General features: G+C 44.5%; 1 long non-coding RNA gene across 1 annotated transcript; it reads right to left on the reverse strand.

Annotated features, from left to right (window-relative positions):
* Positions 1-19443: 19443 nt before the first annotated feature.
* Positions 19444-21527, reverse strand: LOC119293285. Its single transcript, XR_005143017.1, has 3 exons — positions 21443-21527; positions 20130-20228; positions 19444-19668 (listed from the first exon to the last, which is right to left on the reverse strand). It is a non-coding gene; the product is annotated as an uncharacterized LOC119293285 (long non-coding RNA).
* Positions 21528-26258: the final 4731 nt, after the last annotated feature.

Genomic DNA, 26258 nt, shown 5'->3' on the forward strand with positions numbered 1-26258 from the left:
GCCGCCCCGGCCCGTCACCGGCCCCGGCCGTCGCCTCGTCGTCGTCGTCGCCCCGCTGTGAGCTCTCCCCCTCTAACCCCTCTCCCTCGCCCCCGGCGGCCACCATGGGCGCCGCCCCTCCCCGAGCCCATACACACACACACACAAGCATGATGAACACACACACACACACACACACATATGTATGAATTAATGCATGTATATATTAGTATATACGTATTTTGTATGTTTAATTAGTTTAGATTATTTAGATTATTATTTTTTCACTATTATATATGTATGAATGCATGTTAGATGGATATAATTAGTGTTTAATTAGTATGGAAATTTTTTATATAATGTTGTTTTTCAGTTTTTTAATGGATGTATAGAAGTTGTGTTTTCTGTTTTTAGTGTTAGATGCTTAATTAGTATGAAATAGTATATAGATTTTTAAAATAGTAGAAATGTTAGAAATTTTAGTTATCAAAATCCAATTATTAAAAAAATGTTACTTTTTGCGGGCATATAGCTAGTATTTGTTCTCGACGATGCCCGGCCCGCATCCTCGCCGTCGACCCGTCCGCAACGACGTCCAGCCGACCCATGTTCGGGACTGGGCTCCACCGGGCTGGCACTGGGAGGTGCTGCCTGGAGGGGCGCGCCGCTTGATGAGGAACCCGGCCCCGGGTCCCATCGTCGACCCTGATCTCGTTTGGTGGCGTTCGCGTGGGCCAGTTTCAGTGCGGAGGGACCCGGCCCCGCCGGTGGTGGTACGTCGCCATGTCAGGGAGGAGGACGAGCACGTCCATCGCTACATGGTTGCATTAGAGGGCGGCAGGTTCTCCAATACCTGGCAGTATCTTCGGGGATCTCACTTCAGCTATGATCCTGTGAGGGTTCCTTCTCTTTGGGTGTCCACCGCCCGCGCCGCAGGAACCGCGAGTGTCCTAGATTCTTCTGTAGTATTCGATCTTTAATTAGCTAGCCAGTGATGTAGTATTCAATATTATATATTATTCGAGACGATGTATTCGAGATTATATCTATTATTCTAGACGAAGTATTCGAGATTATATCTATTATTCGAGACGATGTAATTTGAATACTAAATTGTTTTATATTTCTTTTGGATTAGTTAAATAAAAGCTATGGCAGACAATACCGACAGAGAGGGAGAACAGACCATGTTCGATATGATACGCGGGCCAGATGATGATCAGAATGAAGAAGATTATGACGGCTCCGAATTTCTAAACAACACCAGAGAGGGTGATATGATATTCGATCGCGACGACCGAATTGATGAAGTCATGAACTACGATTATGACGATGACGAAGAACATGTTGATCCTGAAACAACAAAGACCGGCGAGGTATATAAATTTATATAAGCAGGTATCTGGTGATCATCACATGTTTTAAATGACTTGAAGATATATTAACGAATCGATCTTTGTTCTTTCAGCCATCCGGATCGAGCAAATCTTCAGGCAAAAGAACGAAATGAGGCCCAAACAAAAAGTTGAAGGAGGGCGTAAAGTACAATATCGAGGCAGTCAGACCTAATGGCGAACCATTAGCGCCTAAGAAGATTGCGGACAAGTTCGTTCGTCAGTGCGGAGTTCTTGTGAAGGACCAACTCCCGATCTCCCTTCAAGAATGGAGAGAGCCAGCAAAAGACAAAAGACAAAAAGGCAAAGAGGACGCTGCTCCACGTCCAGATGTTACTTTTGTCGACAAGAATCAAAAAGATCTGCTTTGGGATACTCTCATGGAACATTTCACCCTACCAGATCATTTCATAGAAGCAGATGTGCAGAAAGTCAAGGACGCTGCTCTTAGGAAGATGGCGGTTGCATTCAAGAACCACAAGAATCGTGAATGGGACAAGTACGTCAAGGGAGGAAGGAAGACTCCAGTATTCGAGGGAACACTAGAGAACCAACATGCTCATTGGGACGATTTTGTGAAATTCAAGGATTCGGAATTAGCTAAGGAACGGTCGAGAATAAACAAGAAGAATGCCGAAAAAAAGGATAAGTTCCATAAGCTGGGGCCAGGTGGCTATGCGGTGGCAATGCCTAAGTGGGATAAGTCTGAGAAAGAGATGGAGGATGCAAGTGTCACTCCGGTTACTAAGAGCTGGCCCCCCAGGTGCAGGACTTGGTTCTATGCGCATGGGGGGGAGTTGGACCCGAAGACAGGCAATGTTTCGACGAAGGCAAGTCTGAAGGGAGCCGACAATGCGATACTTGTTGCAATAGAAGAGGCACGATCGGGAGTGTTCCAGCCCAACAGAGAGAACGATGAGCTTACGCGTGCCCTGGTAAATCCTGAACACCCGGGAAGAACATGAGGCATGGGCGCTATTCCGTGGTATGAGGGGTTTTCAGACTGGAACACCGACTACAGAACCCGTGCGAGAGAGAAGATTGCGGAGGAGAAGAAGAGGAAGATGGAGGAGGAGCAGAGGAAGCGGGACTATGAACGCCTTCAAGGCCTAGAAGCAAGTCAAGCGGAATTGGCAGTCAAATTCCAGCGGCAGCAGGAGCAGATCAACTCACTTACCCAGCAAAGGGGGTCTCAGCAGCTGCAGCTTCTAGCGGATGATCCAGCATTGGATAGCACCGCCCCATCCATGCCGAGAAGCAGCGGGTTCCGCCCCGGATGACGCAATGCTGGGTAGATACCCCGTGGATGACATCACGAAGAACACTAACTGCGAGCTACATATCAAAATAGCGAACATATCCATGAAGGTGGCGGACGCCGTTGCTTTTACAAATCCCTCCGAGGCAACCTTCCATTGCAACCCGATTCCAGCGGGCTATGCTCGTGTCTTGGTTGATGAGGTGGTGGACCCACCATATTCGGAGCTACAGCTTGACATTCCTGGAGGTGACAACGAGCGCTTTCTCGGAGAGGCCAAACATCGTATCATCCTATGGAAAAAGGATTGCATCATCTTTCGAAGGCCACCGACACCGTGTCAGCCGACTTCTCATCGAAGTCCGCCACCGAGTCAGCAGTCTCCCGCTCCTGCAAGTCCACCAAGTCCGGCAAAGTGTCAGGCCACTCCTCCTCCAAGTCCGGCAAAGTGTCAGGCCACTCCTCCTCCTCCAAGTCCGCCACAGTGTCAGACGTCCACTCCTCCTCCAAGTCCGGCACAACCTCAGGCCACTCCTCCTCCAAGTCCGGCACAGCTTCAGGCGGCCACTCCTCCTCGTCCAACTTAGCCCCGTCAGTCGTCTCCGCCGCCTCAGCAATCGCAGAAGAGACACCCGGCTGCTATGGTGCGTAGCGGTACGAGTCAAGGTAGTATAGGAAGTACAGGCGGAGGCAAGCGATATAAATATGGTCCAAGCCTCACGCCTCTTCCGCAGAGGGCTTATGACAGGTCCGAGGAGGAAATCGTAGCCATATCGAAGGCCGAGGTGGAAGCCCATTTTGCACCAAAACCACCACCGCCGCCAAGGGAGAAAGTGCCTGAGGAAACGATTGACCACTTCATTCGTATGGCTCAACCACCAGCTCCCAAGCCTGTTGACACAGACTATGAGCGCCACATCAGGAAGTTAAATCGAGCACGTCTACGTAAGGAGGCGAGCTCTGGATCGAGCAAACAAAAAGCAGCTGTCAAAAAATGCGGGAAAACCATTCCCCAGCTGGGAGAACAGGCGGCGCAATCGATCCCCTCGCTTGTTGTGCCAACAACACGTGACAGTACGTGCGCCCAATATTATTGTGGGCAAACAGTTTACGTTCCTGAGGTGGGCAATGTGGTAATAACGGAGGAGCATATAATGCAGGCTGAAGTTCTCAAAATCACTGTTGGACAACTCCTCGAGGTCGAGCCCATGCCTGTGCTTAGAGAGGATGAAATAAAACGGAAATATGTCCGGGGCCAACCTTTGGTCAAGCCAGACAAGGTCAAGAACCTCCCAACGAGAATGTATGAATTGCATCAATGGTACATGAACATTACCAAGATTTCAGATCGATTGTCCCTCATGGTGAATGTCAAGGAGGATCATTACTTCCATGAGAAAGCTCTGTCCGTTGAGTATTCTGAACTGTTTCAGTTATACAATCAAGACGCTCTCGACAAATCTATCGTCAGTTGCTATTGTCTGTAAGTGATTTCTTTCTGTAATTTAAGTCTCAAGCTAGCTGTAGTGATCCTTTTGATCAATCATTACCTGTAATTATCCTCACTATATTCTTTTCTGTGGTATTATGCAGGATGAAGATGTATGAAATGAGAAAAGCTGGACGCTATGGCATTGGGTTCATTGACCCAAACACCGTTAATGAATACACATGGCGGATAAATCGACATCACAAAAAGGATGTAGAGGACAACATGCTAGAGTTCTTGAAGCGCCTCAAATACAATGAAGATATACTACTTCCTTACAACTTCCAGTGAGTCACACTGTCTTGTACTACAAATTCTCTGTTTTTGCCTACTAGCTAGCTACATGTTTTTGCTTACATATGCCCGCTTAATTAAGACATGCAAACGTGTGTGCATGCAGATTTCACTGGGTCTTGTCTATCATTAAAGTTGACGACGGAACAGTTGAAATACTGGACTCACTACTCAAAGTTAAAACTGACTATAACATCTTGTTTGGGATAGTCAACAGGTAATTTCAATCATTATTAACTATATATCTCGGCCTATTTAGTTCGTCATTTCATGATATGAACTATTTAATAACCCCTTTATTCATTTCTTTGTCGGCGGGCAGGGCTTGGGCAAGGTTCATCAGCGTCACGGATGGCGAATGGAAAAAAAGCTTCAATGGTTTCGACCCAAGGTAAGTAATTAAGTAGTACTAGCTAGCTAGCTAGCTGCCATCTCTTTAATTATCATGCTTGATTAATTATTATCTGATCAAATTCCATTCTCGTAAAGGCCCTGAAGCAGGCGCAGGGGACTGATCTGTGTGCATTCTGCATTTGCGAGAACATTCGCATGATGGCGTCCGAAAGGAGCAGATCTCAAAGACAGGAATGGATACGCTTGTCAGAACACTATTCACAATTTTTACACCATTATTGATATCTAGTCACACAACTAATACACATGCATATTGATCTCCTTCTTAACAGTTCAGAGAGGTGCGGGAGAAGCTCCTAGAAACGGAGCGCGTAGAAGCACTTCAAGAGGAAATAGCGGGATTTTTGCTCGACCAGGTCATAAATCCGAAGGGAGAATACTATTACCCGCTACCGCCCCCATGAAAACCACTTCCAATTGTCATTGTGCTACGAAGGCACCAATTAGGCTAATGTCACTGGCTCCGAAAGCAACATGCATATGTAGGAGAAATTGTATATAGCTAGCTATACATTTGTGTATGTGTGAATTAATTAATATGGTGGTTTGTGAGACATTGATGATATATATATGCATGATTGGTTCTACTAGAAATTCTATTTATATATATATATATATATATATATATATATATATATATATATATATATATATATATGCATAACGTGTACAATGTGTAGTATCGTAAAATACCAGCAAACGAAAAAGAATTAAAATGGAAACACAAAATTAAATGAAAAAAAATCATAAAACTAAAAAAAAACAAACCTTATAGTACCGGTTGGTATTACCAACCGGTACTAAAGGGCTCCAGCCCCCCGGAGCTGGCTCGTGCCACGTGGTTGCCCTTTACCACCGGTTCGTGCTGAATCGGTACTAAAGGGGGGGCCTTTAGTGCCCACACTTTAGTGCCGGTTATGGAACCGGCACTAAAGGGCCTTACGAACCGGTGCTATTGCCCGGTTCTGCACTAGTGTAGCATGGCCACCGTCGCCACCTGGAGCAGCAACTATTGACCCGTCGCCACACTCCAGTCGTCGTTGTCCGCCATTACCATCGAGGAGATCAAGATCGGAACCGCCACAACGATCTTGAGCAGCTGACGCGGGAGAAGAAGCCCGCTGCCCCCCAGCCGCTCGGGCTTTGCCCTGGCGTCATCGTCAGCGGCGGCAAAGAGAAGAGTGGTGGCGGGGTGATAAGAGGACGGAGACGGGGATGCCCCGGTGTGGCACTGGAGCATGGGTAAGGACCCTTCGAAGGAGGGAGCAGCGGCGTGTCGCGGGATGACGGCCCGGTCGGTCGCTGCGGAGACATGCATGAGACCGCCGATCCGATCGAGAGACGTGCGTGGAAGCTATCTGTCACATTTATATTGAGGAAGAATTTCACTTCCCCGGCCTCTACATCAACTAGGGATGCATACAGCCTTTGAAGTATGAGTACTAGGATTTTTAATCTCGGCAACGCACCGAGCCTAGTCCTTAATGACAAATGCGTGCGTACCAGGATAGCTTGATCTTCAAGAATAAATAGGAACCTAAATTCTCCACCGTGAGGATTTGACCCCGGATGTTGGGTTTTTACATCCACTCCCGCAAACAGTTGATGTAGGCTCACTTCCCCATCCATAATGGTTTGGTCATCATGGGAGACGGATGTGTCATCTCTGAATGACAATACTTGCTTTGTTTATTGAAATATCGTTAGTCAGTGGGCCATGATTCCAGCAATATTTGTCAAGCCTTTTCCAAAAGCAATATTTGTCAAGCAAACATGTTTGCAGTCACATTTTGGAACATATACTTTCCACGCGTCGTGTCATGCATAACAGCATAACAGCATGTAAGGTCGTCGACGTGGTGCACGCGTACATGCGGTCGTGCGCGACGCAGGTCACGCAAGGCGATTTAAGCAAACGACATGAAAACAAGCTCTACACGCGCTGCACCTAAGATGCATCATGCATGGATCCGTGGCAACTTGGAAATCGGATCTCGCCTTCTCTTTTTAGCAATATAATTTGAGTGGCCGACAAGCGCGCTGGCAGGCTCTATATTATTTGTACGATCAAAACAGGCTGACGTGCCACCGGCTAGCTCGTCTGCACGCAGCATCACAAAAGCTGCAAAGATACAAAACGCAGCGAAGATAGGCAGGCAGATAAGGCATGGTGAATAGCACCAACGATGCGAGATTCATCACTCAACAGATAGTTGAATTTGTTGGCTTCGTCTCCAGAAGCTTCATGGAAGTGCCCGGCGCCGTACATTCAGGGCCACGCGTTGCCGTTCGGTCTTTACTACGTACTCCCTCTGTCCGAAAATATGTCTAGATACATTCAATTTTTTTAATAAGTATTTTCGGACGGAGGAAGTATGTACCAACGCTGACGATCAGACGTGTGATTGTATCAGTGTGGATGGCTGAATCAGGAGACAAGTCGATCGAGACAGCCAGAGATTCAATCATGCATGCTTCGTACTCAGTGTGTTTCTTTTTACCAAGAAAAGGATGCAAAGGAAGGAAGGCAAGACGTGGTGGCACCGTGTTGGAGCATTTTGTAATTTATCTACTACTCCCTCCGCTTGTAAATATAAGCATTTTCAGAGATTCCAACACGGACTACATATGAAGTAAAATAAATAAATCTATACTCTTAAATATATCTATATACGTCTGTATATAATTTTTATTGAAATCTTTAAAATGTCTTATATTTAAAACCGAAAGAAATAGTATATTTGTTCGTGTCCGCAAGAATCTCACACCATCGAGCGAGCTAGTGACACGAGTCACGGCACAACGAAAAGCGAGGGGAGGGCCGACATGTGATCGAGCAACCGACCTGGAGATCCGCACCCGCCCACTTAGGAACCATGACCCAACGTTTAACAGATCTGCAACATATTATTATGTTTTTTTATTCGCGGAATATGTTTGAGTGAAAGGCGGGGTAAACTGCTTTACAATCCAATCATCGTGCCTAGCATCTACTACTCTTCCACTCCTATAACTCCGTGTGTAGATTCAGACCGCCGTGTGGCATCGCCAACCTCTTCGTCAGGCCGCTGCTGGTGTGGGATGTTTCAAGGTGATGGAAATGTCTATGGTTCTCTCCGGTGATAAAATTGTCTGCAAATCGATTGTAAAGTAAGACTTCACCAACCACAAACCTCACCATACAACAACAAAGTACTACTCACGAAATTCATTCGAACGTCATAAGTAGACTTCACCGTCTGGACTTCAAGTTCAACTTTTGTGGCATTCATGATTCATCAGATTTAATTGATGCATAATGGGACAGCATCAAATATTTTTCTCTTGGCAATAAAGGCTTATTTTCAGTATGTTGTTTTAGACGAGGATCAACTCCGATCTCCGTATCAACCAATCCACACAATCATTTATGAATTTATTCATATCAACCGATTACAACTCAGAAGAAGTGAGCAAACAACATATCCCATGCATTGGTTATCCAGTAAAGTAAAATATCTGCAGTAGGCACCAGGTATAGTTCATATGAGTACCAAGATTAATATATTCAACATTTATATCCTTCACACCATGCATGCAATCCCGTCTTGCTTGAATTTGCATGCCTTCTTGAGCTATTGACATATACTTAGCCTTGGCATACTCCCAGCGGTCATCAACCGGGCACACATATACAGTGCATTGGGCATGGGTGGCCTTGGGAACTCAGCTTCCAGTACCAACGGAACTCTTAGTTCTAGAGATTTCCGAATCCTAGCCTTAGCTGCAAGCCATGTTTTGGTTTTACTTTGCGGACATGTTCAGTTATAGAATCTTGAAAGATGCACGTAGGAACTAGTCTATTGCTATAAGAATCTTACGAGACCGAGCTAACTGGACAGTGACATGACAAGGCGTAGAGCGTGGGAAGGGAAATGTAAGCGGGACACTGGCATGCGATCAAGCAAACGTGGTGCGAACCATCTAAAGTAGACTAAAATTCTTCCTCTGCTTTCCAGAGAAGTTGTGAAGATCCCTTCGACCTACCGGCTTACAGAACGACACAACGTGTAGCAGACGTGTAACCGATTATTACATTTGTGATCAATCTTTCTATGGGGACCTACTTATTAATAAAGTAGGGACTGCATGTGCCACATTTCTTCAGTGGATTAACTTAGTTGACTCAAATAAACAGAAAATAACACATAAGCCCCTGATAGAAATGAAGCTTTGTTGACTTGTCTTTGTATAAAAGAAGTGGAGATGAACCACTATTCAATACCCAGTTGGTCATAGATATTCAGTACCCAGTTGGTCATAGATATTCAGAGCCTCTCCAACAGGATTTGCCTAATTTGACCCTCTATATGATCGTGGACACTTCCATAGACAACACACACATTTGAACCCCCACAAATCACGCAACGTTGATCAACACATTTAAACAACACATAAAAGACAGATAGCAAGTTAATACACATGGGACTAGGATAAGACATACGTGGACAACAAATTCATACACGTAAACTATAGATGAAGATGATGTTCTAGGATAAAGTTAGGATGAAGATGTTCACCGCTTCGCCTTGCCCTTGCCCTTGTCATCATTGGGGCGGCGGTAGTAATATTGCGAAGACGGCATATGGTTTGTCTTCTAGGGGACCGTCGGAGTCAGAAGAGGACGAAGGGAGCACGGCGAGGCGGCACATGCGCACGTTTGAAGGGAGTATTTTTCTAGGTCCGGGTGTAGATGCTCTAACATATAGCAATGGTAACAGCATAAGGTCATCATCGAAATTTTACATGATGTCGTGCACGACGCAAGGCGATTAAAGAAAACGACATGAGATCAAAGAGCCAAGCTCTACACGCCTACACCTGAGATGGATCCGTCGCCCTGCAAATCGAATTTCGCCTTCTCTTTTCACCAATTTAATTGAGCGCGCTTGTAGGCTATATATGTGATGCATGGCCCTTCCATCACCTTGACCTAATTCGAGTACGGTGTGACTATATATTGATGCATAGTTGTACTAGCATTTTGCCGGTGCTAGGCACCCCACATGCGTCCGATCAAACTTGGCTGACGTGCCACCGGCTCATCTGTGCCGATACACGCAGCATCACAAAAGCTGCAAAGATTTATTTATTTATTCGAAAAGGATGCTTACCCCCGGCCTTTGCATCTCTTAATGCACACAACCATTTATTAAAAAAGTTGCCCGAAGGTTTCCAACAAGAAGTCTTAAAAATAAACAAAGGTCTTAGTAACGAAAGAAATTCCACAAGCGGCCCAAAAAATAAAATCACAACCGGCGCCCAAAGACTAGGAGACTAAACGCCTATCCTATTAGTGGATCCCCATCCAAACCGGTTGTATGTATTCCGTGCAACCATCTTCCATCGGCTGCACCCAATATCCATATGCTCCTTGTGGTCCGCACGGCTGAGTAATGACCACGTACGAATCCAAGTAGACGCTCTGAAGATGACCTGCAAAAAATTAGTGATGGTTTGTCTGTTAAAGGCAACGTCATTGCGACAATTCCACAAAGACCAAAGTAATGCACATGCTCCCACTCGGATATGCGCCGCAGACTTTGGCTCCACTCCAGCCAACCAGTTATCAAACAAATGTGATATCGTGAGAGGTGGAGTTATATTGAAGCTAACGTGAATTGTTCGCTAAAGCAGTTTAGCAAGTGGACAATTGATAAATAGATGCTCTATTGTTTCATCCTGATCACAAAAGCAACATCTTTTACTTCCTTCTCAGTTACGCTTAACTAAATTATCTTTAGTGAGAATGACACCCTTATGCACAAACCACATAAAAACTTTTCTCTTCAAAGGCACCTTAACTTTTCAAATACAAAAACTGCAAAGATACAATACAAATACAAAAACTGAACGAAGACAAGGCATGGGTGACTAGCACCATGCGGTGCGAGATTCACTCAACAGACAGCCGAATTTGTTGGCTTGTCTCTTCCGAGGTCCAGAAGCTTCGTGGAAGCGGCCAGCGCCGTCCATCCAGATCCAGGGCCACGCGTCGCCGTTCGGTCTCTACTACTGTACGTATACAACGCAAATGGGTGTGTGTGCGCTGGATGGACGGCTGAATCACGAGGCACGCCGATCGAGGCGGCTGGAGATTCAATCATGCATGCGCGTTTCCTTTTACCAAGAAAATTGGCGCAAAGGAGGGAAGGCGAGACACGGTGGCTACACCCGGCACCGTGTTATATACTGTACTACTATTTCGTAATCCATCTATATATAGTACCAGTATCTTGTGTCTGCAATCTCACGCGATCGAGCAAACTGAATGTGGCGTCGACATGTGATCAAGCAAACTGACCTCTAGATACGAACCCGCCCGGCCGCTCAGGAATCACAACCCAACGTGTACTAATTAAGTTTACACGTGCCGGTGATCAACTGGTATTGTGCAAATTCGAGTGCATGTGGAATATGTTATCTGTGCTGACGATTTGCAGGTCCAACAGCAAACTCCTTGGGGATCCAATCCATGCCTCTGCTACTCTTGTGCCCCTACGACTCCATGTATATAGAGATTCAGGCCGTGCAGCGTCACCAACCTCTTCAAGCTGTTGCTGATGGTGCGGATGTTTCGGGCCCACGAAATGTCTATGGTTGCCTTTGTGGTAAAATTTTCTGCTGTCCATGTAGAGTAAAATTTCACCGACCACAAACCCCTACCGTTCAACAACAAAGTACGTATGAAATTCATTTGAACATCACAAGCAAGACTTCAGGACTACTATTTTGGAACCGCAGCTATGCCCTAGCTTTACCTCTCTCTCACGCTGCACCTCTCTCTCTTTCTCTGAACTAGATCAACAGAAGGAGGAAGGAGAAGGAAGAACAAGGACACGGCAAGTTTTCATGCGCACGAACACCTTTTTCCCTGAGCACGAACTCAGCCCGGCCACATCGACAAGCAGTAGTACACGGGATTTATACCTGGGCTAAACCACATGCGCACGTACGCACGCCTGCCCAGCTCATGATCCGCTCCGCCCGGTCCGCATGCACGACACGCTCACGCGCACGATGCGGCCGGCGTCCAACGGCTACTCCAACGAGCTCCCGCTACTCTCGGCAACGACCTAACCTACACAGTGGACTCGAACATGAGCCTGGCTCACGCGCCATCGCGACACACACACCTACATACACCCACGCCACCGAGCCGGCCGCGCCCGACTCGCCCGATGCGCGCCCGTGCACGCCCCTGGTGCACCCGACGCAAACGCTGCCATCACGGGCATGGCTTGCTGCTAACATTCACGTCCCAAGCCATGTCCCTTGCACATGTCAGGCTTGTCGTCGACGTAGTGCCATGGCCGCTGCTACAGTCTCCACCGCGCAGCACCGCACGTCCCGCTCTCCCAAGCTCGTGTACACGACGCGCACGCACGCAGTCACCACGGCCCGAGTCCAGTGCCCCGACGTGGTCAGTCCTCCGCTGCCTTCGCCACGCCGTCGTCATCGTAGCCACACTCCCCACGTCCCGGCGCTCCCGGCCCGCGCTCCCGCCGCGCACGTACGCGATCTGCGCAATCAGGTCCAGCGCCTCGACGCGGTCCACTCCCGCGGTCCCGACGCCCCGGCGCGTTCGGTGCGCACCCATAACACGCACTGGTCGTGCCCGGCTCGCCGCCGCGCTTATTGCCCTGCACCGCTGCACCGTCAACCGCAGCGTAGCGCCTCCACAGTCGTCGCGCCGAGCCGCCGCAGCCTCTGCGCCACCACGCAGATCCTCCGCGGCCTCCTCGTCTCCGTGATCGCCGCTGCTCATTACACGCACGGCATCACCGTGCATGGCCGCGCATCGCCACCGACGCGTCCATGTCCTCCGCGCTCGCCGCGGACGCCGCCGCCACAGCCTCCATCTCCGCCGCGCTCGTCGTGCGCGCCGCGGACGCGGCCGCACGCCCCGGCCGCCCCCCGAACTTGTGGTACCAATTGTTGGAACCGTAGCTATGCCCTAGCTTTACCTCTCTCTCACGCTGCACCTCTCTCTCTTTCTCTGAACTAGATCAACAGAAGAAGGAGGAAGGAGAAGGAAGAACAAGGACACGGCATGTTTTCATGCGCACGAACACCTTTTTCCCTGAGCACGAACTCAGCCCGGACACATCGACAAGCAGTAGTACACGGGATTTATACCTGGGCTAAACCACATGCGCACGTACGCACGCCTGCTCAGCTCACGATCCGCTCCGCCCGGTCCGCATGCACGACGCGCTCACGCGCACGATGCGGCCGGCGTCCAACGGCTACCCCAACGAGCTCCCGCTACTCTCGGCAACGACCTAACCTACACAGTGGACTCGAACATGAGCCTGGCTCATGCGCCATCGCGACACACACACACACACCTACATACACCCACGCCACCGAGCCGGCCGCGCCCGACTCGCCCGATGCGCGCCCGTGCACGCCCCTGGTGCACCCGACGCGAACGCTGCCATCACGGGCATGACTTGCTGCTAACATACTACAACTACAATTTTTGCTATTCATCAGATTTAATTTCTGCATATTGGGGCCTCACTGAATCTTTTATCTCCTGCCAACAAAGGCTTATTTTTCTGCTCAAAAAAAAAAGAAAGGCTTATTTTTTACGTAGTACTCCCTCCGTCTGGGAATACTTGTCCTCGAAATGGTTGTATCTAGACTTATTTTAGTTATAGATACATCCGTTACATCCATTTTAAGGACAAGTATTTTCATTTTAAGGACAAGTATTTCCGGACGGAGGGAGTATATTATTGAAAATTAGGATCAACCTCAGTCTCCGTATAAACCAATACATGCAATCATTTATGAAGTTATTCATCGTACAGTTACAACTCATAACTCAAAAATAAGCGCAAAGCACCGGAGACAACTACATATCTCATGCATTGATCGTCCAGTAAGATAAAATCCCCAGAGCGGACACCAGGTACAATTCAATATTAATATAGTCAGCCTTTATATCATTAATTAATAGGATGAGATCACAGTTGATTTATGCCTTGTAAAAGGATGTGTATATATACGCACGCACAAGTCATACAATGCATGCAATCTCGCCTTACCCGGCTTTCTGAGCTATTGAGACATACCTAGCCTTAGCATATTCCCGATGGTCATGAACTGGGCAGGCATATACAATACATTGGGCATGGGTGGCCTTAGGAACTCAACATTTAGTTTCACTTGAAGACCTGGTTCTATCGATTTCCGAATCTTGACCTTAGCTGCTAGTCATGTTTTGGTTTTGCTTTGCGGCCATGTTCAGTGATAGGACCAAGAAAGATGAACATCGGAACTAGTCTATCGCTAAAAGAACCCTAGGTGATCAAGCTAACTGGACAGTGACACGGCAAGGCGCAGAGCGTGGTGCCAACGTGAAGATCCCTGCAGGAATCTACAAGCTTGGAGAATGACGCTATGTAACAGAGCTGTAACATGTTCACTAGGTTCTGCGACTGATCTTTGGAGTGCATAGACCAACTTTTAAGTCTTTTTCCAGTGAGTCATACCCCCTCCGTTCCTAAATATAAGTCTTTTCAAGGATTCCTACGCATTTTTGATGTAGAATCACTCATTTTGCTCTGTATGTAGTCTATATTGGAATATTTAAAAATACTTATATTTAGGAACGGAGGAAGTATATATTTAAATAGTTCATCCCCAGTAGAGTGAGGCGTTTTGACTCTCAGCCTCCATGGAGGCCATTTTTCTGAAAATTCAAAATTTGAACTTTTCTGTTTTAAAAAATTCTGAAAAAAATTGTACAAGTAAACAAGAATGTTATGCATACATGTGTAAAATTTCAGGATGAAATACCTTGAAATGCGATCTTTACAAAAAAGACAAATTCATGGCATGAGAGGATGAATAGTATCATGCGTTAAAAAGCCACAGATTTGTCTTTTTTGCACAGCCCTCATTTCAATGTATTTCGTCCTGAAAATTTACACACTTGTGCATCATGCCTACATGTATATCTATATTTTTTCAGAATTTTTTGAAACGTTGAATTTAATGAATATTTTTTTCAAAAACCGGCCTCATTGGAGCTCGGCCTCCAAAAGGGATTTTTGAACCCCACTACCTTTATTATCTTAACATGAACACATGCCACCTCATCAAAGGGTCACCACAACGACATGCATGTGATTTTTTTATTATTATTAGTTGAACTCATGCACACATACTACATCACCACACATGTCAGCTCATTAGAAAGGTCCACTCACCATGCATGCGATTTTTTTTAATTACAGTATGCTACTTATATTCCTTTTTATTATAATAATCAAATACAATAGATAATATGTACATATATATTTAGTTTGTATATCATAAATTTGACTATTCATGTTTCATACCATCAAATCATTTAAAATATAGGGTTTTTATCAGTTTTGCCATCGGCTGTATAACGCTACTCAGTTTTGCCACTAAATGTTTTCACTAATAAAAAATGCCACTGTTCCGTTAGATACAAACTCAGAAATACCATTTTTCACCGTTACCGTTTGGTCAATGCACGTTGACTGGAGGTAGATGACAGAAATACTCAGAAATACCATTTTTCACCGTTACCGTTTGGTCAATGCACGTTGACTGGAGGTAGATGACAGAAATACCCCTATCCCCGTTTGTGAACACCTTCTCTCTCTGTTGACTTGTGGGACCATTTGTAAGGGGCGCATGAAAAGAGAACAAAAATGGCGCCATGGGGTTTTGAACCCAAGACCACAACCTCCAGTAAGGCACTAGCTAGCCAACTGATCTAAGGAGATGTTTTCGATGTAGAGGGAGATATACCCCTTATATGTTCATATGGAATAATATTACAAACGATTCTGCAGCAATGCACGGTGTCTCCTCTAGTTACCTTAGTTGCTTAACTTCATTGATCAGCAAAAACGATCCCCTCCTCGATTCTTTTTTTAGTCCGGGTTGCACTAGTAATCAACGCAAATGCATGTTGCATTGTTGTTTAGTTGTTGCTGATCAAGGTGGCATGAACCAATGGCACTAAGCATTAACCAAGTAGGTCACAAAGCATAGCCGAGACTATAGTCATTAATGACGAATGTGATTCGAAAACTGGATGGGGCAAACAAAATGTCGCTTTTCCATCTCCTAAAAACACGTAGGTTCTATATCACTTCTGTGTTTTGGTGCTAGTGCCAGTGGATCAATGACACGGTTAGATTTTATACTGGTTGAGAGCTAGCTCCATCTGTGTAAGTGAAACTTTCTAAGAATAATAAGTAGTCTTAGATTCTGTATATGCTTCAGAATATGAAGCTACTTAATTGTATGGTTTGATCATTGTGGGATACGGATATGTCATCTCTGAATGACAGTACTTGCTTTGTTTTCTTGGAATACTAGTGGGCTACGATTCCAACAATATTTATCAAGCAGACATGTTTGTAGTCACATTTTGAAACATACCATTTCCTAGAGCAGCATATATCTTGCTATTCGAGTTAGGGAAACACTATGAGTCTATGAAAGCACATCATATGACCTCTTGATCGTGCAAGTTAACACCACATATCTCATATGCAGACTAGTTTCCACGTGCCAAGTGAATCAACTCTTTTTGCAAATTTGACTGCAAGACATTCTAGAAAATGTTGTTTGTGCCGACTATTGTCGGGACAAAAGAGAAAGGGAGCCTGAGCTTCTTGGGAATGCAATCATTTGCCTATTTCCCCCTACAACTGCATGTACTTCAAGTCGTGCAATGTCAGCTCTTCAAGCCGTTCAGGCAACTTCTTGTGTTTCGAGGTGATGAGATGTTTGTGTGGCTGTCTCTAGCGGTAAAAGTTTATGCAGTCTACAAGTATCAAAATTTTCACCCACCACAAACATCATGTTCATGAACGAAGTACTGGTAAATTATCAGGCATCATAAGTAGACTTCACTGCTGGATTGCAATTGATCTTGTTTCAGGTACAATTTCTGATATTGACGTTGATCAGATTAACTCATGTATAATAGTGGCGCCTCATCAAATCTTTTATCCCTTGACTCTATTTTCAATCTCTTTTCTGTAAAGGAGGATAATTCCCGGCCTCTATATCAATTGATGCATGCAATCATTTAGCTTATTCATTGTCCGATGACAACTCGTCGGCAACGAGTATGAATTCAATTAGTGGCCATGCTATTATATTCAGCCTTCAAACATTGATAACCCACTGTCAAGTTATGCCTTCTAAAAGGACTCACAACTCACACCATATTTGCAATCCTTGATATTGGCACGTACTTATCTAGCATATGGACGACACTAGTTAGGCCGTGTATCTGCTATGCTTCTACTCCTGCAGCTCCATGTATATATAGATTCAGGCCATGTGGCGTCGCCAGCCTCGCCAGCCTCTTGAAGCCGTACACGCTGCTGCTGGTGTGGAATGTTTTGAGGTGATGAAACGTCTATGGTTGTCTCTGGTGGTAAAAGACTGTCCGCAGTCGACATAAAGTAAGACTTCACCAACCACAAACCTCACTGTTTCAACAACAGCGTACAGATGAAGTTCATTAGAACATCACAAGTAGACCTCACTTTCTAGACTTGAAGTAAATGTTTTCTATTGGCACCTCATCTAATCTTAATCTTTTATCTCTTGACAATAAATGCTTATTTTCAGTAGAGTATATTTTCGGAAAAGGAGGATCAACCCCGGTCTCCATTTCAACCAATCCATGATATAAGTGCAAAGCAACAGAACAAACAACAACATATCTCATGCATTGATCATCCAGCAAGATAAAATCCCCATAGTGAACACCAGGTACAATTCAAAATTAATATAGTCAACCTTTAGATCAATAATTAATAAAATGGGATCACACTAGATTTATGCCTTGTAAAAGGATGTGTATATTATATATACGCACTCACAAGTCACACCATGCATGCAATCCTGCCATGTCTGGCTTCTTGAGCTATCGATATTTACCTCGCCTAACATACTTCAACCGGCCAGGCATATACAGGATATTGGGAATGGTGGCCTTGGGAACTCAACTTTCAGTTCCAGCCGTTCATGCAGTTTATTGATTTTAGAATCCCGGACTTAGTTGCTATCCTTGTTTTGGTTTTACTTTTCGGCCTTGTTTGGTGATAGCACCGTGAAAGATGCACGCTAGAACTAGTCTATTGCTGCAAGAATCTTATGTGATGAAGCATTCAAGCAAGCTGGGCAGTGACAAGCTGGGCAGTGACACAGGAAAGCGCAAAGCATAGGAAGGGACATCAAGCAAACGTGGTTCTACTAGCTTTTACAGGATATCGCGACATGTAACGGACCTTCTAACATGTTATTACATTCTGTTATTGATCTTTCCGTGGGAGAACGGCGACGGTGTGGACGAGCTGGTGCGCTCCCGCTAGCTGGACGAACGACTCCATGACGCGTAGCACAGTGTATTTACTGCTATGGTGTGCATTGACGTCGAGTACAGGTGCTCCACCGTCCAAACTAACCCGAAAGTAGCGGCTCAGCTTCGTGTTGTTTCGTTGGAACATGAATGTCGGAGCGGCCCATAACCGAATGCCGCCGTCAACTTCCGCTACTGAGACGGCGTCCTCCGAAAGGGTACTTGGGTGCCCAACTCTGAAAAGTAAATGGGTACCCATGTTTGGGCCCATGGTCGTCTCGGCGTCGCTGACCAGTAAAAGAAATATATCTTCCTTCTCCCATAGCCGCCTACAGAGCAGGAGCTCATGGCGATGCAGATGTCGGCCGCCGGAGGTGTTGAAGTCGAGTTTTTGTCAAATCCCGTCGACAGGTACACTTTTCCGCTACCAGTTTCTCTTCCCGTCGACAGGTACATGTTTAGCAGCTGATCTGTTGTATCCTTCTCGAAAAAGATTTCCACTGCCAGATCTCGCTGCCGCACAGCCCTTGGTTGCTTACGAGACGTACAAATCCATGGAGTGTGAGCCTGCTGAGTCCAGCATTGGTGATGTGGGAGACGCTCCGGTCAACAGTAATTGCGATGTGATTGCCTTGTCTGCAGCAGCATCTGAGCATTCTACAGGCAAAGACACCCCTGAAGCCCTAGGCTGGAGGAAGAGGCACAACAGTTTGCCAAATCTTCAGTTAGCATTATATGTGCAGATGACCTGTTCTTGCGTTATCTTGAGACGAAATGTCGGATATTCAAATTCAGTCGTGTATCACATGTAATTAAACACTGCATTCAACGATGGGGCCTAAGAAATTCAATCCAATTGATGCAGAATGCGAGTCGGAAGTTCATCTAGCGAGCGCCACCCATGCGCTGACAGGATGAGTGCTTTGGAAGCAACACTAAGAAGCTATGCAGAGAAAAAAAAAATGACACTGTCGTAGTTCCTACTATGGGGACAAAATTTGATTCTCTTGGAGAAGCCTGCTAGAACATGTCCCTGGATGTGCATGGATGCAGGAAATCTCCTTGGGATATAGAGCTGGAAATCTGGGACTTAGGGTGTTCTAGAGCATCCGTGTCATCCAAGTGGGAGGAGAATATCCTTTGTCTTTAGGACATGCTTGCTGAACATGCAAGTTTCCTAGACGAAGGATGAGTATAACTGATGAAGCTTTATGCAGTCTATTGGCACCCATCTCGTACAGAGCTATTGCCGAGAGCGCCTTTGCATCTGACGTCGTGCGCCAGAGCTGGTCATAGGGGACCACACGCAGCTTGATCAGCTCGCCATGGTCCCGCAGGCCCGTTTCCTTCCCTTGGAGAGCCTAATAGTCTCCTCGCCCACGTGCCCCCTATAAAGGAACATGCAAATCTCTTCGTCACAGCCACCCTGGTAAAAAGAGGAAGATGTTTAGTCGAGGTATTGCACAACCAGGAGCAAGTGTAAGTTCTTAGAACAGGTGTTGAAATTGCGTCAGCATGGATCAAGAGAACTTTTCCATTCCAGGTATATGATGCCAAATGAACATCCCATTTATAGAAGTTTTGTTGAATCACATGACAAAATTGCTATGCAGTACACTTTGCTATGTTTCCAAGCAGGATTATTACAGATCTGTAAAGTTATTGCAAATTGAATTCATCCGTTTGTCTTCTGCTTTTTTGTGTTGCGTGTGATTCTCAACAAAAACATATGGGTATAATGAGACAAGGAACCCAAACTACGTATATCAAGTGTTATCATCAGGTCTGCCCAGTGCACGGAAGCCAATCTGAGTCAAGTTATGTTATTCTTTTTTGAAACAGAAGTTATGCCTTAATTGTGAACTGAAGGGAATGCAGGCCACTTACCGGTGATGGTAGCATTCTGCACCCAGTAGCAGGGTCCGGCGAAGCAGTAAGATCAACCATGCCCTCTAGATTTAACTTTATACCAGTTTCTTCTTCGACCTACCAACAATCCAAGTATAATTAGCGAAGAGTGACGTATACATTAATTGAATACTTAGTACTTCCGAAATTAAGTCGAATTCCTGGCAGTGGCAGCAAGATTGGTGTATGTCTTGTGAACCAAATCGAGCTAAAACAGGGCTAGTGTGACTGACTAGCTGCAATAGCATGCAAAATTCAGTGGATATAAACTGTATATTTGGGGAAAGAAGGTACTAATCTCTCGGACTGCGGTGATGTGACTCGATTAGGCTCGGTTTCTTGGTAGCTAAAGGTAACATTTTGTTTTGCGGTTTCTTGGAAGTTTCAGAGAAACATGAGTTACCTCCTTATGTTCGCTAACTCCTATATCATTGTTTCAGCAAGGGTCACTTGCTGATGAAGACTTCCGAATCTCTCTGAAGATTGAGATTGTGTAGATCGAAAAACTAAGGGCAAACCCGAGTAGCGAGAACCAATTAAAGGTGGAAGTATAAAAATCTCAGAAAACAAAGACATAGTAAGTTGGAGATTTAGAACTTTACATGTGCATAGCTATTCCCATCGAATTGAATAAAAATATCAATTCACCCACGATTCTGACCTAATCGATTTGGATGGAACTGCCACTTTTCCTAAAAAGTTCTGAAAATCCCGATGGAGACCATAGAAGCTACAGACATGCAACCGTGATATCTCTACAGCTAAACACTGCTGCGATATCTCAAATATTGGGCCAGTGTTTGGCAGACATCATATTTGGAAGTTGAAAGTGTGGATTAAGATTAAAAATTGCATATGATTTTTACAACCTAAGGTAATCGTCAATAAAGATAATCCGGTCTTACAAAAAATCATCACGCATAAAAACTAATGATTTAATTTATTTTTAGATATGCGACCCCTGTTGCTGCAGTTGCTAGCCGGTTGACTAAGACCTGGTATATATTTTACACATCATAGCAGCCTTTTTGATAAACTATCTACTACATATTATTCTTTTGGTACATGGAAATGTTTGTGTACCCTTTTCTTTTATACTGAAGCGTACTTACAGAGATAAATTCAGAGGTCTAGTCTCAAGTCATAATCCGGTGAAAAAATTCTAGATCCACGAAAAGTACCTTTCTTCTGTTATACTACTATGTTATTTGGCTAAGCAAATGACGTTGGAGGAATCAAGAAGGTAGTACATGAGATGACTTTTGAAGGAGGAAGTAAAGATGAGACCTCACCTGGCTGAGGCTGTACTGGAAGATGAGGCTTTCCTTCCCACAGGTGGCCTCGGCAATCTCCGGCAGCCAGTCCACGAAGTCATCGCTAGCCGGCGATGCGCGCATCACAGATCTCTCCTTGCCCCTACAGAAACCCCAACCACCCTTCTGCAGACGAAAGGATTCGCAGAGCACGCATGGATCAGCAACGAGCAGGCACATGGAGTGGCAGTGGCAGGGGAGGGAGGAAGATACCTGCGCGCAAGGAGATGAGGAGGAGGAGAGAGGTGGAGGCGCCGGCGCTAGGGTTTGGGCGTCGCGCACCAGAGTTGGGGCTCCACCGGATCACGCCGCCGCCTCCTGCAAGGCGGACCATGGATCGAAACCAGCACCTGCACCTTCTCCTCCCACCTGCTCCTGGATCTGGATCAGCACCTGGATCTGCCATCTCTTCGACCTAACTGATCTCTCTGCTCCGATTTTGTGACAACCTAAAGGAAACACTGCTGCGCCGCTAGGGTTTCTTCTCTCGATTTGGGGATCGAATGGGGAACAGAACAACGTACCCGTGGGCTGGGTTAAAAACATCTGGCGGGGGCCATTGCGTCCCGTTCCAGTGATAACAGGAAAGTAACGACCCGTCGCTAGATCGCCGTCAAACCCATCTGCGGTCGGCCACAAACACCATCTCCCATGTCGTCAGTGCCCGTCACGCACACACATTAACTCCCCTAACCACCCATCGGTCCCACATCAGAAATTACGCATCTCGATGGAAACGAACGCCTCTAGATATCGATAGTGCGCGGGTTCGTCCGCGCCGGTGAATTTCCGTTTTCGTGGGGGCCTTACCGAAAAAGGGTTTCCCCTTGCTTTGTATACAAAGCAACCAACAACCGAACCATTATGCTATACAAAGCAACCAGCCGTGGGGGCCTTACATGTTAACAAAATTTGTACTGCATGTGTGACATTTCTTTTGTGGATTAGTAATTTAGTTGCTTAAGCAGTACTTGCTCCACATGAAATGCCTCTTCTTTCTTGTTGATCAAGTGGACACGAATTATTGTTCACTGCCCAGTTGGTCATAGATTGTCAGAGCATCTTTAGGCACTTTTGCCAAATTTGATCCCTGTATGTTCAAAGACACATTGCGCGCGCACAAACACACACACCATATTCAAACCTTCAAATCCATACGAACCACACAGCATGGTTTTTTTTTAATGCGGAAAACTTTCGATCTATTCATCTTCAATCCTGGTAGTACAACGAACACCAAAAAATAAAAATTACATCTAAATTCGTAGACCACCTAGCGACGACTACAAGCACTAAGCATTGATGCGAGCCGTCATCGCCCCTCCCTCACTGGAGTCGGGTACAACTTGTGTAATTCATAGACCAAGTTAACTATGGTCATTTCTTCATTCATGGAATCTTTCTACAATCACTGCAGTCCTACTTGGTCTAATTCAAATTAAGGAGACATGCTCTATATGAATGCATGCGTACATGGAGTTACTGTACAATCCTACTTGATCTAATTATAATTAAGGTAACATGCTCTATATGAATGCATATGTACATGGAGTCAATGTTCAATCCTACTTGATCTAATTAAAATTAAGGTAACATGTTCGATATGAATGCATACTTACAGGGAGTCACTAAAGAATAGTTTCAAGTTAGGTTAAGTTAGTAATGTGTTGGAAACTTGGAATATAACCGAGACCTTGCGTACTATGTTGTGTATTATGACCTGTTGTCATTTCCATTTCATTGGATTAATGGATCTTAGAACGTGCTATTAAAAAAATATTTACATGATGGACGCCTCTTGATGCTGAATTAACTATGACATTACTTGTTACTCCACTGTTTGAATTAGTAAGGTACAACAGCTGCTCTGTACATTAGTTGATCCATCTAATATAGAATCAATACTTTATATTGCCCCTCATTGATCATTCAATCCTTCTGTCCTCTCAATGAAGAAGAGAACTAGCTAGAGATCAAAATTCCCATATTTATATTTGTTATGCATGCCTTTTTTTCTTGCTTCCATTGTGACGAGTGATGACAATGAGAGACTAGGATGTGGTGATGAATTATTTTCATCCACACTAACCTATGAATCCTGTTTATAGTTCTACACAACTTTAAATTGATGGTCAAAAACACTATGGATTGGAGTTCTACGCAACTTTAATTGACATGACATATACACTGAGAATTGGAGCTGTACGTAACTTTAAATTGACATGACCTGTACACTTGCTTTAATTATTGTGCTCACCGTATACTGTCACAGTTCTATTTTTTCGCAAGTAATTCATTGAGTACACAATGTTCACGAAGAACCAAAATTTGCATAAAACATGAGCCTGTGTGGTAATCATGCCCAGCCTTGAGATAAGTGAACCCGGGCCCATAGTCAGGTCATTCTTCTCCAATCCACTCTACTGTTTATTTGGGGGGTATACATCCTCTTTGGGATTCTCTTTATGGGCAATGTATTCATCTATATCTCTGGTGTCTGCCATCAACCTATCTGGCAATCTTTCATTAGTTATTTGATTTTCAACTACCCTACATAAACTCTCTCTGACATGTCCTCCTGCTATGGAAAAGTACTAGGTCATGCTAGGTTTAGAGTACAAGGGACTTTGTGGGCTAATGTGCTTCCTTTGTTGCATCTGGGTTTGTGAGACAAAACATGAGGCAAATGCTGATAAATAATAATAATGGTGCAGCGCCCTCCTCTGAAAATAAAAAATGTACTTGTCGTGTTCTACACACAATGATGCTTCTTCCTTTTTTTTGCTAAAGACGCACTTATTTACCTTGCATATTTTTTATTAGCATAAAATTTATCAGTTGTGCATACTGACGACAGAAAAATCTTTTTTGCTATAGAAGCACTTATGTACCTTGCATATTTGTTATTAGCATAAAATTTATCAATTGTGTATATTGACAACAAGAATACTACCATAGATGGTTATTATAAGTGCAAAGGAGAAGTAGAGGGGAACTCTATAAAGAAAGAACAAGAAGGTGGCCCTGAAAATTTGTCTATACATACGTTGATGCTCCTTGCAAGTCACAGCAGCTCATGTTTTATTTCGTTCTGGAACGAGCTACAACACACGGGCAAGAGAAAGATTAGAGAAGGCAATTAAGGAGGGAGAGTCATGTTGAAGCAGTTGAGTTTGTATGGTTATAGATTTTAATCCTTTTGCGGGTGGTGTTCTTGAAGTTTCATTTGGTGCTGCTATCAGCAGGCTTATACTTTCATCATCTTCTACATCAAGTATAGTGATTAACTGTTTTGGTCAACTCTGCATTTTATTTTCTCAGAATTACCTCACTGCATTTTGTGGACAACAAAAGTAACAGTATGGTAATTGGTAAAAGTTTTTGGTCCTATAATATCAGAGAGAGAGAGAGAGAGAGAGAGAGAGAGAGAGAGAGAGAGTGAGAGAGAGAGAGAATTTAGATATCATTTGGTGGTAGCAAGTTCAAGTAATAGTTTGAACACATTCAAGAAATAATATAAAGATAATGCATAATACATAAAAATAACGCTGAGAATTTAGATGTATTGTTTGTCATGGAACTGTGGCTGACCGATTTACATGAAATTAATTCTCTCAGTTATGGTGGCAAATAGAACTAGCGCGCGTGTGTGTGGGGGCGTGTGAAATAGATGGATTATGGTCCCGTACCCACTAAGATGGATGTGTGTGTGTGTTAGAGAGAGAGAGAGAGGGGGGGGGGAGAGAGTGTGAGGAAGAGGGAGGGAGAAAATGTGTGTGTGAGGATTTGATGGTAAAAAGGTCGCCAATGTCACTTGATATATGTATGAGAATATTAAATGTAATATTAACATGATTAATATTGAACTCTTAAAGTTAATGTGGCCCCGTTGCAACGCACGGGCGTTCTTCTAGTAATAGATAGACATCAAGTTCATACACATGTAGGACCACGATAGGCCATCCACGGACAAGTTCATACATATAAACGAGGCCGCAGCCTGGCTTGTTTGCCTGGTCCAACGAGCTATCCGTGCCTCAGGCTTCGGGAGCTGTCGCAGGCTCGCAGGACTTGGCAGGGGCGTTTCCTATTTGGCGCCCGCTGCGCCTGTTAATGTGTTAAACGCAAAGCAGCGCACACCTTCCCACACCGCTTCTTGTGGTATTACTTAGTTTCTCCTTCTTTTCTTCTTACTTATCTGATTGTTTTTTTCCTTTCTTTTCTATTGTTTTTTTCTTAAATCCGTGAACTGTATCAAAATCCGTGAACTTTTTTCAAGTCATTGAGTTTTGTTTTTCAAAACTGATAAAAAAATTCAAACTTGTGAACTTTTTCCGGAATTGATGAACTTTTAAAAATTCGATGACCTTTTTTCTATTTCGGTGAACTTTTTTCAAATTCAGTGAACTTTTTTCAATTCGATGAAAAAAGTTCATCAATGATTTTCAAATTGGATGAACTGTTTTCAATTCGACGAATTTCTTTTTCAAATTCGGTGAACTTTTCATCAAATTCGATGAATTTTTTTCAAATTCGATGAACTTTTCTCAAATTCAATGAACTTTTTTTGAAATTGTTGAACTTTTTTGAAAATTGAAGAAATTTTTTCAGTTTTGTGAAAAAAATCAGTATTGATGAATTTGTTTCAATTTTTCATGAACTTTTTCATTTCCTGTGAACTATTTAAAAAAAAAGATGAACGTTTTACAAATTCAATGAACTTTCCTTAAATAGGGCAACGTTTTTTGCATGTCCATGAACTTTTTTCCGAAATCTGTGAAGTTTCAATATTTTT

The sequence above is a fragment of the Triticum dicoccoides genome, chromosome 4B (assembly GCF_002162155.2).
Source record: "Triticum dicoccoides isolate Atlit2015 ecotype Zavitan chromosome 4B, WEW_v2.0, whole genome shotgun sequence".
NCBI classification, from domain to species: Eukaryota; Viridiplantae; Streptophyta; class Magnoliopsida; order Poales; family Poaceae; genus Triticum; species Triticum dicoccoides.